The sequence below is a fragment of the Nyctereutes procyonoides genome, unplaced genomic scaffold (genome assembly GCF_905146905.1).
Source record: "Nyctereutes procyonoides isolate TBG_1078 unplaced genomic scaffold, NYPRO_anot_genome, whole genome shotgun sequence".
Taxonomy (NCBI): domain Eukaryota; kingdom Metazoa; phylum Chordata; class Mammalia; order Carnivora; family Canidae; genus Nyctereutes; species Nyctereutes procyonoides.
The window spans coordinates 35,264,964-35,283,716 of NW_026575135.1; the positions used below are offsets into that span (position 1 = coordinate 35,264,964).

General features: G+C 41.7%; 1 protein-coding gene across 2 annotated transcripts in view; it reads right to left on the minus strand.

Moving 5' to 3' along the window:
* DENND4C (DENN domain containing 4C) overlaps positions 1-4,933 on the minus strand; it is a 130,814-nt gene extending 125,881 nt beyond the window's left edge. For both annotated transcript variants that reach the window (XM_055301978.1, XM_055301977.1), the window contains exon 1: positions 4,812-4,933. The gene's annotated coding sequence lies outside the window, so the exon portion shown is untranslated. The remainder of the gene's footprint in view (positions 1-4,811) is intronic.
* Between the last annotated feature and the right edge of the window lie 13,820 nt (positions 4,934-18,753).

An 18,753-nucleotide genomic window follows, 5' to 3' on the forward strand; every position in this document is an offset into this window, starting at 1 on the left:
TCTCTCTCTCTGTGTGTGTGTGTGTGTGTGTGTGACTATCATAAATAAATAAAAATTTAAAAAAAAAAAAAGAGTCTCCTAACACTTATGCTTTTAGGGTCTAAGCATTCCTAAATTAGATATACATAAACTGCATATACACAATAAAAAACTACATTCAAAGAATCCTTTAAAATATTTCAAATACTTTTAAAATTCTATAAAATTACTCTTCTGTAAGTCAAAAGACTGTAAATCTAGATTTGTAAATATGAGTTCAGGGTGAAATAAGAGAAACATTTATGTCCTACAGTATTACTTTAAGAATGGAGAATCACTAGAAAATATTACTTATTATATTTTAAAAGTAAAATTGATAAACGGAAACATGTAGCAAGTAACAGGAAAAATTATGAATTTTTATTTTAATACCTACTCAATAAATTCAAGACATACAGGCACATCAACCATTTTTCATCTTTTTTTTTTTTTAAAGATTTTATTCATTTATTCATGAGCGACACACAGAGAGGCGGAGACATAGGCAGAGGGAGAAGCAGGCTCCAGGCAAGGAGCCAGACATGGGACTTCGATCCCAGGAATCCAGGATCACACCCTGAGCCAAAGCCAGGGGCTCAATGCTGAGCCACCCAGGCGTCCCAATGTTTTCATCTTTTTAAAATTGTGTTCTCGGGATCCCTGGGTGGCGCAGCGATTTGGCACCTGCCTTTGGCCCAGGGCGCGATCCTGGAGACCCGGGATCAAATCCCACATCAGGCTCCTGGTGCATGGAGCCTGCTTCTCCCTCTGACTGTTTCTCTGCCCCCCCCCTCTCTCTCTCTCTGTGACTATAATAAATAAATAAATAAATAAATAAATAAATAAATAAATAAATAAATAAATAAACAAATAAATAAATAATAAAATTGTGTTCTCAATTAAATACTATATTATAAAGGCTCTAATAATCCGCTGAAACAGTTCAAAGAATGCCTACTTTTTCAAATGTTTAAAAAGTAATTTGGGGGATCCCTGGGTGGTGCAGCAGTTTGGCGCCTGCCTTTGGCCCAGGGCGCGATCCTGGAGACCCGGGATCGAATCCCACATCGGGCTCCCGGTGCATGGAGCCTGCTTCTCCCTCTGCCTGTGTCTCTGCCTCTCTCTCTCTCTCTCTGTGACTATCATAAATAAATAAAAAAATATATCTTTAAAAAAAAAGTAATTTGGAAAAACAAAATAAAATAAAATAAATAATAAATAAAATAAAAATTAATTTGGCTTGGACAATCATATTAGCAAAATGATTTCATTATCACATTATTTTAAGAGTAATAAAGTGGAATTACTAAAATGTTCAAAGACAAAGAAATAGTTAAATGCACTGTGAAACAGCAAAACTTTGGACTATTACAAAATCATAAAATAACAATAATATGCAGCACCAGGGACCTGGGTGGCTCAGCGGTTTAGCGCCACCTTCAGCCCAGGGCGTGATCCTGTAGACCCAGGATCAAGTCCCATGTCAGGCTCCTTGCATGGAGTCCGCTTCTCCTTATGCCTGTGTGTGTCTCTGTCTCTCTCTCTCTCTCATAAATAAAGAAAATCAAAGAAAGAAAGAAAAGAAAAGGAAGACAGACAGACAGACAATTATATGGAGCGCTTAGATGGCTCAGCCGGCTAAGCAGAAGGCTCCTGATTTCAGCTCAGGGCATGATCCCAGGCTCCACAGGGACTCTGCATGAGATTTTCTCCCTCTCCCTCAGCCCTCCCCACCATCCTCCCCACCACCTCCCCAACCCCCCCCCCACAACATGCACACACACTCTCTCTAAAATATATCCTTTAAAAAAATTATATGAATATTAACCACAGAATTATATACAAGTATGGATAGGATTAATACATTATACTAATTAATATATTATACAAGTAGAATAAGAATACAGAAAAATGTAAGGTGAGAATTAAATTTCTTTTCCTTTTGAATTTCCTCTAATCATGTTACATTCTTTTCCAATAAAGTTTTAAAGTCACACATAGAGGGATCCCTGGGTGGCGCAGCGGTTTGGCGCCTGCCTTTGGCCCAGGGCGCGATCCTGGAGACCTGGGATCGAATCCCACATCGGGCTCCCGGTGCATGGAGCCTGCTTCTGTCTGCCTCTCTCTCTCTCTCTCTCTCTCTCTCTCTGTGACTATCATAAGTAAATAAAAAAAATAAAAATAAATAAATCTTTAAAAAAATAAAATAAAATAAAGTCACACATAGAGCTCTACTACACTTATTATACATATTACACACTGACATAAGTAGAAAAAAATTTTAAGTTTATAAACTACCTAGTATCTTCCCAAAAAATACTGTTTTAAATTTCAAATATAAACTTACCTGATTTTGGAATTTCCTACAATCTGACACTAAACCTATACTTTCACACCAGCTGTACTATGTACAAGTTTCCCCAATTTTTAACCTTCACAAAGGAATCTCCAATCCCAACAAGACATCCCATTACTACAAGTCTGTCAAACTGACAATATGAAAGAGGAGATAAAACGCATGCCACCAGCTAAGAGAAGATAAAATTTTAATTCGTGTATTAGGAAAGCTTATTTGCCCTTACTACCTAAGTTCAGCAAGCATATTATATTGGCAATTGAAATTCTAACCAAAATTCCCTTCTGCAAACCAGAAAGACCAAATGAGACAACCTGCCACTGACTCAGCAGCTTTCCTTTTCTTTACAACCTGTACTTAAGTTGCAAGGATAAGACTGAAACTAAGTTTCAAACTGAGTAGTAAAGCCAATGCAAAATCAGTAACTGTTTTGGCAGTAAACTCCAAAGAAAATATGACATGTTTTGGTCCTAACTGGAAGATATATACAGAGCAAAGGTGCCTTTATGTATCTGTATCATGCAAAATCCCTCAGGTATGGCTACAAATTAGCTTTTACGGAAGATACTTAATATGTTTCTTCATAGAGAGCACCTTAACCAAATAACCCTCCAAGTCTGGCACCATGAATTGTCACAGCCTACACATCACTACCGTTCCTTATAATTTAAAACATTTGCGTTTTAAGAACAGTGAACACACACACCAGCTCTACTGCCAATTTCTTCAGCTGAAAACTGAAGTTTATTCTACAAAACACTATGTTTACTCTCAACTACAGGATGCACTCATTTACAAATTATACAAGAGTGAATTACCCCAATATACAACTTCAACATTTCTAACATCATTGCTTTCCTATTTTCCAAATTAACAAGTCTAAACAGTAGCGCACTAAGTCTGGTACTACAGCCAAAGTAAAATCAGTAATATAAAAGATGAACTATTTTGCAAAATGGCCACACAAGATACCTATGTAGTGCAAAGTGTGGACTGAGTTTGCCATTAAGACAAAAGAGTCAAACCAAGCCTATAGGAGGTAGATCACCCTCATGAATACAAATCTAGATTCATTTCTGAGTCCCCAGTCTCACAGCAAGAAGTTCACCAGCTTTTTAACACTAATTACAAATAACAGGGCAGAAAATAAAATATAAGGCCTTCATATGGGTTATATTATATTACATAAAATGGCTATAACTGAACAAGAGCTGACATTCTTCAATGCTCAAAGCAGTTCTCCGGTTGACCGATTTTGCTCTTATGTGTACACATAATATCATAAACGACGCTCTTCATTTCAGACAGCTTAATACACACGCTCGCTTCAAACATTCCTTAAAAACTTGGCGCCTTGGCGCTTATATTACTCCCAGTCTTACTAAACCCTTCACCTCCTAAGCCGGAAGGGAAGATCTGCTCCTCCTGTAAATTGAGGTCTAGGGAAAACGATTTAGCACGAGTTTGCACGATTAAGCAGTCTCAGTAAATCAAATTCCCAGATTACAACGTCTGGCAACCTCTCTTCGGCAAAAACATCCAGGCAGCTAGCCGAGGGTCCGTTCGTTACTGGAGATGACAGGTTACCCTCACATCTGCACAAGGAACTTCGGTAACTGGCCTAAATTTTCCCGTGTTGAAACAAACGCATCAAGGGATGGGACGGGGCGGGGGGGGGGGGTTACCCTTTAAAAACTGGGTCATTCCTTATTTGCTCTGATGCGACGGAAGAGGAAAAGGTCCATGAAGCAGCAAAAGAAAAAAAAAAAAAAAGACAGGACAGGACAGCATCCTCGGTGCAGAAAAGTCACACACAAGTCAGCACTAAGGTCTCATTAGGTGGTTTTATTTGTGTGCAGTCCCTCGGAGTTGAATGGAACCAGCCTCCCGAAAGTCGTGTCCCCACAAGGAAGCCCTGAGGACCAGCCACAGGAAGGCAGAGGAGGAAATGCCCTCGGTTCACCTGCGACACCTGCGCGGGCCCCCAGGGCTCGGCTCGCGGGCTCGGGACCCAGCGCGGCCGACCGCGGGCCTCGCCCCGCACGCACCCCGGGCCCGGCCCAATCCCGGCTCCCGCCCCCGCCCCCGCCCCCGCCCGGAGGCCCCCGGGCCCGCGCCCCCCTCGCCGTCCCGGCGAGTGGCTCCCAGGAGCCCAGGCGGACGCTGCGAGGAGGCCCGCCCCGGCGCGGCCTCTCCCGCTCCATCACACCTCGCAGGCTCCGGGGACTCCCCGCCCCCGGAAGCCGCGGACAGACCAGGCCGGGACCGCCGAAGCCGGCCCCTTCCGCCTCCCGCGCGACCCCCGCGGGCGGGCCCCCGGCCCCCGGCCCCCGGCCCCCGGCCCGTACCTGCGCGGCGCCCTCCCAGCCCCGGAGCGCGGGCCCGACGCAGGCGCGGCGCCGGATTCCCCCGCGAGAGGCCCTCGCCGCAGACTCACCTGCCGCCTGCTCCACCGTCAGCGCCACCCAGACACAGCCCCTTCCTGGGGCATGAACGCGCCGGCTTCGCGGCCTGCGCGCCCGAGGCTGCGCCGGGCGGGGGACTCGCTCCCGCGGCCGCCGCCGCCGCCGCCGCCGCCGCCGCCGCCGCCGCCGCCGCCGCCGCCGCCACGGCCGGGTCTGCGCCTGCGCGGCCTCGCGGGCTGGGTCTCGAGGGGCGCCGCAGGCAGCGATAACGGCCGGCGGCGCGAGCCCGCGCGGGCGCCTGTGCGCCCTGGGGTGCCGCAGCGCGGGCGGCGGGTCGCCTAGGAGCTGCCCGCTGCACCGCCGTCCCGACAGCCGACGGCCATGTTTCTGTTCCCTTTTCTTTTTTTTTCTCCCCGTCCTTCCGCCCCTTTCCACTGAACAGCACTTTCCTTTTCCCCCCTCCCTCTCCCTTTCCTACTGCGGGGGCGGGTGGACGCGGACGTGGGGGAGGGGTGGGGAGGGCGGGGCGGCGCCGGAGCCACGCCCCCGGGGCGGGGCGGGGCGGGGCGGGCGCGCGGCCTCTGCTCCCCTCCCCCACCCCCCGCGGCGACCCCCGCGGGGCGCTAGGTCCGCGCCCGGCCCCTCCGGAGCCCTTCCCGCGCGTCCGCGCGGCGGGTCCCCTGCCGGAACCGCGCTGGGAGGACCGGGCCCTGGGCGCTGCTTTGCGCCCCTTCCACGGGGTGACTGTGGTGCGGGTCTATTGCCTTGGCCTCAGGCAGGTGGCGGCCGCTCCTCTCGGCGGCGTCAAAGACGGGCCGAGCAGGGCACGCCGGGCGGTGCGCGAGCCTCTGGAAGGCGAGATTCGTTCCCACGATGGGAGCTGGAGTCTCCACGCATGACCGGGGGGGGGTCCTCCGAGGCTGGAGGGAGACCCGCCGACCCGCGCCTCCCGAACTCCCCGGCTGCGGCGCCCCAAGAGAGTCCTCGGCCGTCCTCGCTGTCGCTGCCTCGGCTGGGATTTCGGGATGGGGACTCCGTGTGTCATCAGCCCTGTCCCGCCCCCCAAGGGTAGGCTCCTTATCTACACGGATGCATGCAAAGCCCTTCCGCCTTCATGCAAAATTTGCAAAATGTCTTTGACAGCGTTTGGAAGTTACTAGATGAGAAAGAATAACAACTAGTTATTCGGTAAGGAGCAGGTGGTTTGAAATGTTTTTTTGTTTGTTTGTTTGTTTTTTTTACCTCCTGGCTAAAAATAAAAATAAATGACGAATGATTTCACAGATTCCATGGCAGATCGAAACTAGAGCGGGTAATATTTGTGTATCTCTGATAAGTGTTCATATATATATATATATATATATATGCATATATGCATATGGATCGTTGTCCTGAGAACTACTCTCTTGATTCAGTCTGCACTTTTTTGCTGGAAAGCGTAAGATTAGACCTCCGTCGTGAACATCCATTTACTTCTGAATTTTACTGCATAGACAGTTCGAATTTTGTAGCCAATGGCAGAAACTATTTTCCTGACTACATTAGCCGTCAGAACGGATTCGGTAGAAATGCACAGCAATAAAAACAAGGCTTATTTAGTAATAGTTTGGAGTCCGTTTGAACGCAGTGAAAACCGACCTTTGACAATCTGGACAGAAGGTTTTCAAGGAACTAATACTTGGAAATTAGCTCGAGGATTCTTGTCCTTCCTTTCTCAAGGACTTCTTGTCCTTCCTTTCTCAAGGCCTATTAACAGTTTTAAAAGATTTAATATAGATGAGATATCTTAATGGATAGATTTCATTAACACAGATTGTTTCTTTTTTTTTTTTTTTTTGCAACCGCAGAAATGAAAAATGGAAGAAGCCACTATACCTCTTCCATTTGATTGACAGGCTTTTCTCAATTTGCAATGTAGGATTTAAGAATCTCTTTAATTTTTTTTTCACTATTTTAATTGCCCTATAGATTTCCCATAGGTTTTCATTGCCATTGTCTACCTAAAATTTCATGGAATGAACTAGTATATTTTGGGCCTAATTTTCTTATCTCAGTAGCTCTTCTTAGGTCTGCAAGTCCTTGATCCTGCAACCTTCCCAACTATAATCTTATGCACAGAGCATTGAAATAAGTTCATTTTAATTTTTAACATGTAAATATTTAAGTCTGACTCATGGGAGAGGAGCTGGAGGGCCCAATAACAACATGATTGTTATAATCCTTATAGTATCACAGTTTCAATTGAGCCTTCCTAAATACAAGAATGCACAGAACAATCACCCAGCCCATTAAAGAAGGGAATACAGACATCTGATTGGGCACAGTCACTGCAGATTTCTGCCGATGAGCAATGCAAAAGAGTTGAATGGAAATGCTGAAAATTTTCTTAAAATAAACATTTGATATATTGGGTTGCCATCTTCAGTTCTGAAACATCCCAAATTGTTTTCCTCTTCCTATTTGTTCCCCTGAAAAAGTTCTAAAAATTGGTTTTCACAGGAATATTCGAAGACCTTTATGCTTCTATATTTTTTATCTGTTTCATTCAACTACCTGTTTAATAGAAGCATTATAAATCTAGCAGTTTAATCTGATTATTGTAATTATTTTTGTAATTTCTTTTTTTTTAAATTTTATTTGTATGTAATTTCTATACCCAATGTGGGGCTCCAACCCCAGCCCCAAGATCAAGAGTCACATGCTCTTCTGTCTGAGCCAGCCAGGAGCCCCTATTTTTGTCATTTCTTAATGTCTGAATTCCATACTAGATTATAAGCCCTTGAGAACAATGTTCACAAGTCATATATGTGTATTCATATGTCATGTTCTCTTTCAGATTTGGAATAACCAACATATGACAGACTTCCAAAAAATATGTGATGAGTGACTGAAATAAATCATGGTTCCCTCACTTTCTTCCACTCTGTCATCAGGCGAGTTACTTAATTTACCTCATGTATAAAGTGAGTAAAATTCTATTAGTAAAAAGTGAGATCATTTAGTAATTTACAATAAGCTATAATATCAAACAGACCAGTCCAGTAATCAATATTTAGCACATGTGATAGGCAGCCTTTCATTGTGTCTTATAATGATCCCTACTTCCTGATTTATGCTCTTGTGTAATCTCCTTCCACTGGCTGTGGGGTGGACTTATGGATGAGCTTCTAACACACAGAATGCATCAGAAGTGATGAGATGTCTCTAACAAGATGAGACTATTAAAAAAGACCTGTGCCTTCACTCATGGATTCTTTCTCTCTCACCTTCTGGATTGCTTCCTCTGGGGGAAGCCAGCTACCATGTCATCAGGCAGCCCTGTGAATGAGTTCAGAAGTGTATCCTAGCCAAGTTGAGCCTTGAGATGACTGTAGCCACAGCCAAAACCTCTATTTCAGCCTCCTGACAGACCCTGAGCCAGAATCGCCCAACTAAGCTGCTCCTACATTCCTTACTTACAGAACTGTGAGGTAAGAAATGTTTTTTGTTTCCAGCTGCAACATTTGGGGGGTTAATTTGTGACGTATCAAAAATAATTAATACATTATAGTCATACCTGGATGATAACAAGTGTGCATTCACGGTAGCTATTCCTTGACTAGGGTTTAGCATGCGATTCTTAGCATCCTATCATGCTAAATTTAACTATAGTGGTTATAATTGCAGTAAAAGAAGGTAAGAAAAGTGGAAAGACTAACTTCTCCTCATCAGTTGTTTATAAACTTTCTTTACTCCAAAAGAGTTCATTAAAATGTATTTCATATGATATCTTGGATTTGCTTCAAAATAATGCAAGGGGGGATAGAATAGTGAGTAAATATGAGTTTAGGTAAAACAAAATTGGACACAAGATGAAATGGAGTGATTGCTACTGGGGGTTCTTAGAGTTCTCTACTTTTAATAACTTTTTAATTTTTTTCATAATAAAAAGCGTAGCTTTAAGTATTTCATGGAATCATGAGTTTGGAGTAGAGGGGAAACTTTAGAGATCCTCTATTCTAATTAAGGCATTTGATAGATGGGGACATTAAGGCCCAGCAAAGTTTACTGACTTACCTAGAGTCTTCCCAGGCTCAGCTTTAGTGATTTCATGGTTGAGTATGAAGAAACTACTAAGTTCTTAGCTCTTTATTTTCTCAGTCAGAATAACTTAACTCTAGATTCCCTGGGATAGCCTCCACAGCATGAAAATCTGAGCCTGATCTCTACTTTCCAGTGTATAAGCCACTTGTCATACACTGGCAAGTTATTTGGTTCCAGCCCCTTACTCATCAATTTTCAAAAACACAGGATTTGAAGGCCTGGTGTTTTATGCCTGCAGGCACTGTGTTATCCTTCTAGAAAAGAGTTTTAAGTAACAATGACATCAACAAACACTAGATCTGCATTATTCATGTATCTAAATGAGCCAGTGTATCCTACTCTCCACAAGGAGCATTAGCACACTCTCTTTGTGTTCTACTCCAGTATCTTATCTGACTGTGGACTCTGTCTCAGCATTATCAGAATGACCTCATCTAGAGTCTTTTGGAATTACTCAGCATAATCTTTATCCAACTCTCCTTACTAGGCCTACAGGCCAAACCATAGATGGACTCTAGGTGGAGAGGGTTGGCACAAGGCTCCTGATCTTGAATCAAAGTAGAGTAAATGATCCTGAGAACAAATCATAAAGAGTTGGGATTAGCAAAAGGAAGAAACACAGACAGGGGACGCCTGGGTGGCTCAGCGGTTGAGCATCTGCCTTGGGCTCAGGGCGTGATCCTTGGGTCCTGGGATCGAGTCCCTCATCAGGCTCCTTTCAGGGAACCTGCTTCTCCCCCTGCCTATGTCTCTGCCTGTGTGTGTGTGATCAATAAATAAATAAAATCTTTTAAAAAAGAAGAAGAAGAAAAACAGAAAGAAATAATGGGTGGAGAGGTTGATAGGAAGACAGCCTATTCTTACTGTTGCCTGTCATGACTAGAATTCAACTCTTACCTGCTTCTTCCCAACCCCTTTTTCTGGGCTTTAATTCTTTTTTTTCTTCACATCATATCAAATTGTCCTGACCACAGACCAAGAAATATATGTATTGTAGGGGCATTGGGTGGTACAGTTGGTTAAGCATCTGACTCTAGTTTTTGGCTCAGGTTGAGATTTCAGGGTCTTGAAACCAAGCTTTTTCTGGGGCTCCATGCTCAGCATGGAGTCTGCTTGAGATTCTATCTCCTTCTCCTTCTGTCCCTTCTACTTATGCACTCGCTCTCTCTCAAATAAATAAGTAAATCTTTTTTTAAAAAAAGAAATATATGTATTCTGTGTTTCAAAGATCAATTTTTTAAAAAATTTTTATTAAGAAAACAGGGCAACCTGGGTGGCTCAATGGTTTAGCACTACCTTCAGCCCAGGGTCTGATCCTGGAGACCTGGGATCGAGTCCCACATCTGGCTTCCTGCATGGAGCCTGCTTCTCCCTCTGCCTGTGTCTCTGCCTCTCTCTCTCTCTCCCTCTCTCTCTCTCTCTCTCTCTGTCTCTCATGAATAAATAAATAAAATATTTTTAAAAATTTTATTAAGAAAACAAGAACAATAAGATATAAGCATCAATAAAAATAATAGTATAGGGACATCTGAGTGGCTCAGCGGTTGAGCGCCTGCCATCGGCCCAGGGCGAGATCCTGGAGTCCCACATCGGGCTCCCTGCATGGAGCCTGCTTCTCTCTCTGCCTGTGTCTCTGCCTCTGTGTGTGTGTGTGTGTCTCTCATGAATAAATAAGTAAAATCTTTTTTAAAAAAATAGTATAGGGACGCCTGGGTGGCTCAGCGGTTGGGCACCTGCTTTCGGCTCAGGTCATCATCCTGGGATCCGGTATCAAGTCCCACATTGGGCTCCCTGTAAGGAACCTGCTTTCTTTTAAAATAAATAAATAAATAATTTAAAATTTTTTTAGATAGTATAATGAACTCTTCTGAGTTTATCACTTAGCTTCAACTCATAGTTAATCTTGATTCCATGTATCCCCTTCCCCACTCCCCTCTTCTCCCTGAGTATTTTGAAGCAAATAATTGGCATTTCATTTCATCAGCAAATACTTCAGCATGTAGATCTAGAAGATATGGACTTTAAAAAATAAAAAGTACGAGGCCATTGTCACTACTAAAAATTATTTTAGGGCAGCCTGGGTGGCTCAGCGGTTTAGGGCCACCTTCAGCCCAGGGCCTGATCCTGGAGACCCGGGATTGAATCCCACATCAGGCTCCCTGCATGGAGCCTGCTTCTCCCTCTGCCTGTGTCTCTGCCTCTCTCTCTCTCCGTGTGTGTCTCTCATGAATAAATAAATAAAATCTTTTTTAAAAATAAAAAAATTATTTTAATTAATATTTTGTTCAATATTTTGTTATTTTTGAATGAAAAAAAAACTATGAAATATTGATAATGTATCCTCTCTCACCCCTTCTACTCCTCATGGATCTATACAACTCCTGCCTGGAGGGTTTGAGTTTGCAATACACCTCTGATTGATAAACCAGAATGATGCTGCTCAGGTTCCTCCATGATTCAGGGAATATAGGGTGGGGACTCTCTCCAACGAAATTGTCCCCCTTAAAGATATTTCACTATTTAGATCAAAGACCCCATAATATTTAAGAATCAGAGTCTGCCTAAAAGTCTCAAATTAATATTCAATTTCTGACATATTTAATATGAGTTCAATAAGCACTGTATTGTTTTAATACCCTGACAAAGAAATAATTGGGATCTGGTGCTAATACCCTTTAGCACCTACTCAAATTTTCCCCTACTTTTATGGTTCCTTTCAGACAGAAAAGGAGAAAATGAACTGAATACTAGAAAGTGTCTCAAAAGGATTAATAAAAACCAAAATAGGGAGGATCCCAAGGTGGCTCAGCGGTTTAGGGCCTGCGTTCAGCCCAAGGAGTGATCCTGGAATCCCAGGATTGGGTCCCACATCTGACTCCCTGCGTGGAGCCTGCTTCTCCCTCTGCCTGTGTCTCTGCCTCTCTCTCTCTCTCTCTGTGTGTGTGTGTGTGTCTCTCATGAATAAATAAAATAAAATCTTAAAAAAAAAACAATAATTTCAACCCCTTTTTGTTGTTCACTCCCAAATTTACCTCTCTAGCCACAAATTTTCTTGGGCTATGGACTCAACCATCAAACTACCCGGTTTATTGTTTATCATGGTTTATTGTTTATCAAATATTTTTTATTTATTTGAGAGAGAGAGAGAGCATAAGAGAGAGATCACAAACTGTGGGGAAGGATAGAGGGAGAAGCAGACTCCTCACCAAGCAGGGAGCCTGATGCAGGACCTACGACCAAGCCAAAGGCAGACACTTAACCAACTCAGTCACCCTGATGTCCGACCTCTAATGTTTAAATGACATCTAACATTTTACATGTTCAAAACACAACTCTTAATTCCCTCCCTGCATTGTATCTGCCCGCCCCCCACCAAAACTATTCCTTTTTAAGTTCCCTCATTTTATTATTTGGCACCATCATCTTCCCTATCTTGCCAAAATGATGTCCTCTTCAACCCCCAGATCCAAAGGTGGATCACATGAACTAGGTGTTAGGGAGGATGTCATTTGGCAAGATAGAGAAGAAATGGAGCTGGAGTCAGCATTGGGAGGAGTGTCCAGGGCTCTCATAGGCCAATACCTGGGAACCACAAAAGGGCCAATGCCTATAGACTATTAATGATCATTCAGTGCTACACAACAGGCAGTTATGTGAAGTCAAATGTAGTCACCTCAGCTGTGTGTCCACCATTGAGGTCCATGGTCCTTCCATTGGCATCAGCCTGCATATAACTGTGCTCTTGACTATGAGAATGTAAACCTGTATCCTGAGACTTGAATACCTAACCACATCGTGTGTGTAAAGAACCACTCTTTTTTAGTTTTCCAGGATATAGAACAGTGTGACCTTGACACCCAGAAAGCCATTAGCGGTATAGAAGGGAAAACTTTGGAGAGACTGGGCAGAGGTGAAACTACCACTTTACAAAAAAAAATATGTGTTAGATAAGCTGTATTCAGGCATGGCTTACAGTGCTGTTGGCTATGAGTTCAATATGAAGAAATCAATGTTATATATTAAATATGGTTTCTTTAAACAGAAACACATAGAACAAGGTTATGTGTAGATTAGTTGAAGCAAATTTGAACAAGGGCTCTCAGGAAACTATTTCTGCTAGGAGCAGTGCTTAGTGTTTGAAATTCAATGTTCCCTGCCTATCCTATCTAAAGCAACACTCACATTGGGGCACTGCGGTGGCTCAGTCCGTTGAACATCTGCCTTTGCCTTAAGTCATAATCCCAGATCATTGGCTTCCTGCTCAGCGAGGAGTCTGCTTCTCTCTCTCTTTCTGCTCCTCCCTCTACCCTTCCCTCTGCTTGTTCTTTCTCTCTCAAATAAATAACATCTTTAAAAAATAAATAAACACATTATATCATCTTGCCCTATTTTATTTGTTTTTAAGATTTTATTTGTTTATTCATGAGAGACAGAGAGAGAGAGGCAGAGACATAGGCAGAAGGAGAAGTAGGCTCCCTGCAGGGAGCCAGCTGCAAGACTCAATCCCAGGACCCCAGGATCATGACCTGAGCCAAAGGCAGATGCTCAACCACTGAGCCACCCAGGTGTCATCTTGCCCTGTTTTAAATTTTCCCCATCCTTTAGTCATTGACATTCTTTGTCTATTTATGTGTTTACTATCAGTATGTAAGGCTCATAAGGGCAGGAACTTTATTTTATTCACTACTGTATCCCTGGTACCTAGAACAGTAGTAATCTATAAATATTGTTGGTGAATCAATCAAATAATTAAGCAGGCTATGAGGAGTCTGTTCTTTCCACCACTTTTCAGCCTCCATGTTTCTGATCATTGTTCCATCTCTGGAATTACTGAAACCCTAGTACAGGTAAAACCCCGGCTGGCTCCACCTCTCCAATCCTGGAAATATGCCTGAACATGTCTGAAATGTCTGGGACTCTCATCGATATTTCTTCCCTGTGCAGTCTACATGAGAAGGTTCTTAAAAAAAGAGAGAGAGAGAGAGAGAGAAAGTTCTTTGAGTTGGGTCCAGAGCATGAAATATGGTTTTGGATAATTCTCTGCTAGCAATAACCATTAATGGACAATGCCTAAAAGACAACAACAGCAACTTAGCAAATCCTGTCTTAACTGACTCAAATGACATGTTAATTCTCAGCCTAATGATTTATTTACTGATGCCTGCTGCCTTCATTAAGAATTATTAGAGCATTTTCTTTTGAGCTTGTCAAAGGGAAAATTATATTTGTGTTTACTTTAGTCACCAAGGTTAATTGCTATTTTAATACTCTTTTGATGTGCTAGTAGCTCCTAATGAGGATCATTAATTAGAAAACTAAAAGGAGAAGTCAGGTTTCTGCAGAAAATTTGAATCATTCCCACTACTCCCCTAAACTCCATTTCTTCCATGACTTACTATTCATTTCATCTAGATTTCCACAATTAAATTCAAACTATATTCATTGTGGAAAAAAAATTGAGCAGTTAAGTCTTTGGGATCTTCACTTACTCCATAAGTTCTTCAATGTCCTGAGCCTCTTTCCTCTGGCATAAAATATTTATCTTGCAGAGTCATTTACAATTAATCATTATCATTTTCAGCAACTATTTATCAAGCACCTACTATAGGCCAGTCACCATACTAGGTGCTTAACCTTCATTGTCTACTACTCTGCCCTATTGGGGAATTGTCATTATAGTTTCCCATGATATAATGTATGTAAAGCCTCTGTCATAGTGACTGGCACATACTTGGACAGGAGCTGGCGTACTTTAGCCCTTGGTCTAAATCTACCCTGATGCCTGTTTTTGTAAATTAAGTTTTATTGGAACACAGCCATGCCCATTTGTTTAATATTGTCTTTGGCTACTTTGGCACTAAAATGGCAGAATTAAAGAGTTAAGACAGAGATGGTATGGACCACAAAGACAAAAATATTTGCTATCTGATACTTTCTTTAAAAAAAAAGTTTGCCAACTCTTATACTAGGAGACCAAAAAAGTTAGTTTGATTTGCTTTTCCCTCCAAACAGGAGGCCAGAAAAAAAGCACAGACAAGCAGGATTAGAGAATGAGTCACCAAGGACTAGAGTCCTAAGGCATCAAAGATTTTTACCAAAAGAAGGGGGAAGAATAGAGGTGAATCGAGACCCTAATGTGTGTCTTCCAGATACATTGTCTATTGCAAAATGAGCAGCCTCCGATATGGAAGGTGGCAAGCAGTGTGCTTAGGGAAGAATATGAATGTTGTTATGAGTCGTCAGGGGAGAATCAGGTGGAGAGTGTTCAATGAATAGGTAAAGGATATAAAAGAGAAATCTGTTTATCATGGAAAATTGCAGGAGGCAGAGTGGGAAGATTTGTAAAGGAAGGGTGAAGCATTGGGGGCTTCAGAATATCTATAACAAGGGGATTTAGGAGTATCACTGGTTGAAAGAATGTCACTTATACATAACAAGATTGGGTAAAGTGAACCGAAGGAGATCACGAGAGATCTGGAGCCATTCCCTAATGTACCATTAGCACTTTCCACTAGTGGGAGGTCAGGAGTGGGAAAAGGGAGCAAAAGTATAAACAGCACAAAAAGTCATAACAAAAAGACTTATATTTTGAACAGTGACTGAAGATGATGACAGAAATGATAAATATAGTGGAATAATCTGGTTTCACGATTTCGAAAGGTTTCTTATTATACACTTGCTTTACCTTAGGTAGAAGCCCACATCTTGGTAGAATCAGTGACCCAGGGAAGTTGATGATCTGACCTGTAAGTTTTGTAGACCAGAAGTGAACAGGCCTCACAACATCAGTGCTTTAACTGTGGTATTCAGCAATGCTATCAATGAAGTTGTTTCCATTCTTTAAACCTATTAGAATTATGGCAATCATATATATATATATATATAAAGTGAAATCAGAACTGTAAATTTTTAATAGACCATAACTCAGAAAGGTAATTTGAAGTAATTCAATGATTAAAAAGGAAAAAGAAGAGAGGGGCACCTGGGTGGCTCAGTTGTTTTAAGTGTTTGCCTTCAGCTCAGGTCATGATCCTAGGGTCATGGGATCAAGCCCCGTGTCAGACTCCCTGCTTAGCGAGGAGTCTGCTTCTCCCCCTGCCCCTCTCCATTCACCTCTCCTCCCCTGTTCATTCCCTCTCTCTCTCAAATAAATAAATAAAATTTAATTTAAAAAGAAAAGAAAAGAAAGTGAAACCGTACTATCAGAAGGTCTTAGTCTTGTCTTTTGATACGCTTTTCCTTCCTTGCTTTCTTTTATCAGGACAGCACCATCTTTTAAAATACTTTTGCAGTTGTGGGAAAGTCATGTAAAAGGACCGTGATTTCTGGAAAGTTAAAAAAACAAAACAAGCAACCACCTCTGGTGTTGTTCCCGGGGAGCTCTGACTCTAATATATACTCTCCTTTCACCTTAACTAGATTTTTTGTATTGCAAAAATACTATGTATTTTGCAAGTCATGGCATCTCCAGAATTTTTAAACAGAGTACTAACTTGTTTAATATCCATAGAGTCAGTATCTTGGGGTAACTTTTCCAGAAAGTCCATCCCACTCTGAATTTTTAAGCATTTTTAAGTTTACCTGTTTGGATTCTGTTCGATGACAACTTTTTATTTTTTACCTTTGATCCTAATATTCTTCAGCTCTTTGTTTTTTTGGGTTTTTTTAATATGAAAGTTATTTTAGAGCTGGACTTGTAGAGTGGTTTGCTCAGAAGGCAGCTAAAATCAAAGCACTATTTGCAATGTTGTCCTGGTGTGTGGAAAATACGTCTTTCATCTGATATGTTAGAAAAGCATTTTAGTTTCAGAGAAAGGCCACAATTATTTATATGATTCAGCCAAAACATGCTTAAATTATAATTCATAGTAAGTAAAGAAAAGCAAAGGGCCAATAATTTATCACTCATTCAGTAAGTGTTGATTGAATAGCTACTGGGTGCCTACACTGTTCTAGGCACCAGGGTTAGATCAAGAATAAAGCAGACAAAAATTCTTGCCTTTCGGAAGTTTATATTCTAGTGAGGGCAAACAGACAATAAACAAGATAAATAGGGGGAAAAATGTAATATGGTAAAAGGTGGTAAATATAAGAAAAAAAGTTATGCTGGGAAGGGGAAAGGGTGCTTTAGCCAATGAGCTATTTGCAACTCTCAGTAGGGTCTCCAGTCAGCTTTGAACACTCTTGATTTCTTCAAAATGCTTTGGAACAGGCAGCACAGGTGGCTCAGCGGTTTAGCACTGCCTTCAGCCCATGGCGTGATCCTGGAGTCCTGGGATTGAGTCCCACATCAGGCTTCCTGCATGGAGCCTGCTTCTCCCTCTGCCTGTGTCTGTCTGTCTGTCTCTCTCTTTCTGTCTCTCATGAATAAATAAAATAAAATGCTTTGGAGCTTACCAGGCACTTAACTAGAAGCTTGAAGAGGGTTCCAAGAGACAGGAATTGGTACTAGTGATAGCTTACCCAGTTATCTGATTACTTAAGACCTTACACATTATTTCATACCCAGCCTTCCCTATCTTCTACACCTCCACTACCCCTTCTCCCCTGTTAATTGCTTTTTATTTAGCCAATACAAGTGAAAAGAGGGGGGCAAAAAGCATTAAAAATACTTTTGCTTATATTTTGAGTCTGATGCATTTTTTTCAAGCTTTTTAATTAATAAAACATATTGAAACTGTAAATTTTTAAAATTAGCATACAGTGTTATGTTTCAGGTGCACAATATAGTGACTCAGTTCTATGCATTACACAGTGCTCATTATGATAAGTGTACTCTTTAACCCCATTCAGCTATTTCATATTCCCTCCCCACCTTCCCTCTGGTAACCATTAGGTTGTTCTCTATAGTTAAGAGTCAAGAGACACCTGGGTGGCTCAGCAGTTAAGTGTCTGCCTTTGGCTCGGCATGATCCTGGAGTCCCAGGATTGAGTCCTACATCAGGCACCCTGCATGGAACATGCTTCTCCCTCTCCCTCCCTCTCCCTCTATCTCTATCTCTATAATGATAATATATCTTTATATATATATATATATATATATATAAAGAGTCTAGCTTTTTGTTTCTCTTCTTTTTCTTTGTTCATTTGTTTTGTTTTTTTAAATTCCACATGAGTGAAATCAGAAGGCATTTGCCTTTCTCTGACTTATTTCACTAAGCATTATACTCTCTAGATCCATCCATGTTGTTGCAAATGACAAGGTTTCATTATTTTTTATAGCTGAGTAATATTCTTGTGTGTGTGTGTGTGTGTGCGTGCGTGCACGCGCCACATCTTCTTTAGCCATTCACTTGGGCTGCTTCTGTAATTTGGCTATTATAAATAATGCTGTAGTAAACATAGGGGTGCATGTATCTTTTTGAATTAGTGTTTTCATATCCTTTGAGTAAATACCCAGTAGTGGAATCACTGGATCATATGGTAATTCTATTTTTAATTTTTGAGGAACCTCCATACTGTTTTCCATAGTGGTTGCACCAGTTTGCATTCCCACTAACGATATATAAGTGTTCCCTTTCCTCCTCTTGTTCCTAGCACTTGTTGTTTCTTTTGTTGATTTTTAGCCATTCTAACAGGTATAAGGTGATATTTCATCATGGTTTTAATTTGCATTTTGCTGATGATGTGTCTGTTGGCCTTTTGTATGGCTTCTTTGGAGAACTATCTATTTGTGTCTTCTGTCCTTTAAAAATTGGATTACTTATTTTCTTGGTGTTGAGTTATATAAGTCTTTATATATTTTGGATACTAACCCTATATCATAGATATCATTTGCAAATATCTTCTCCCATTCAATAGGTTGTCTTTAATTTTATTGATGGTTTCCTTTGCTGTGCAGAAGCTTTTTATTTTTCTATAGTCCTAATAGTTTATTTTTGCTTTTATTTT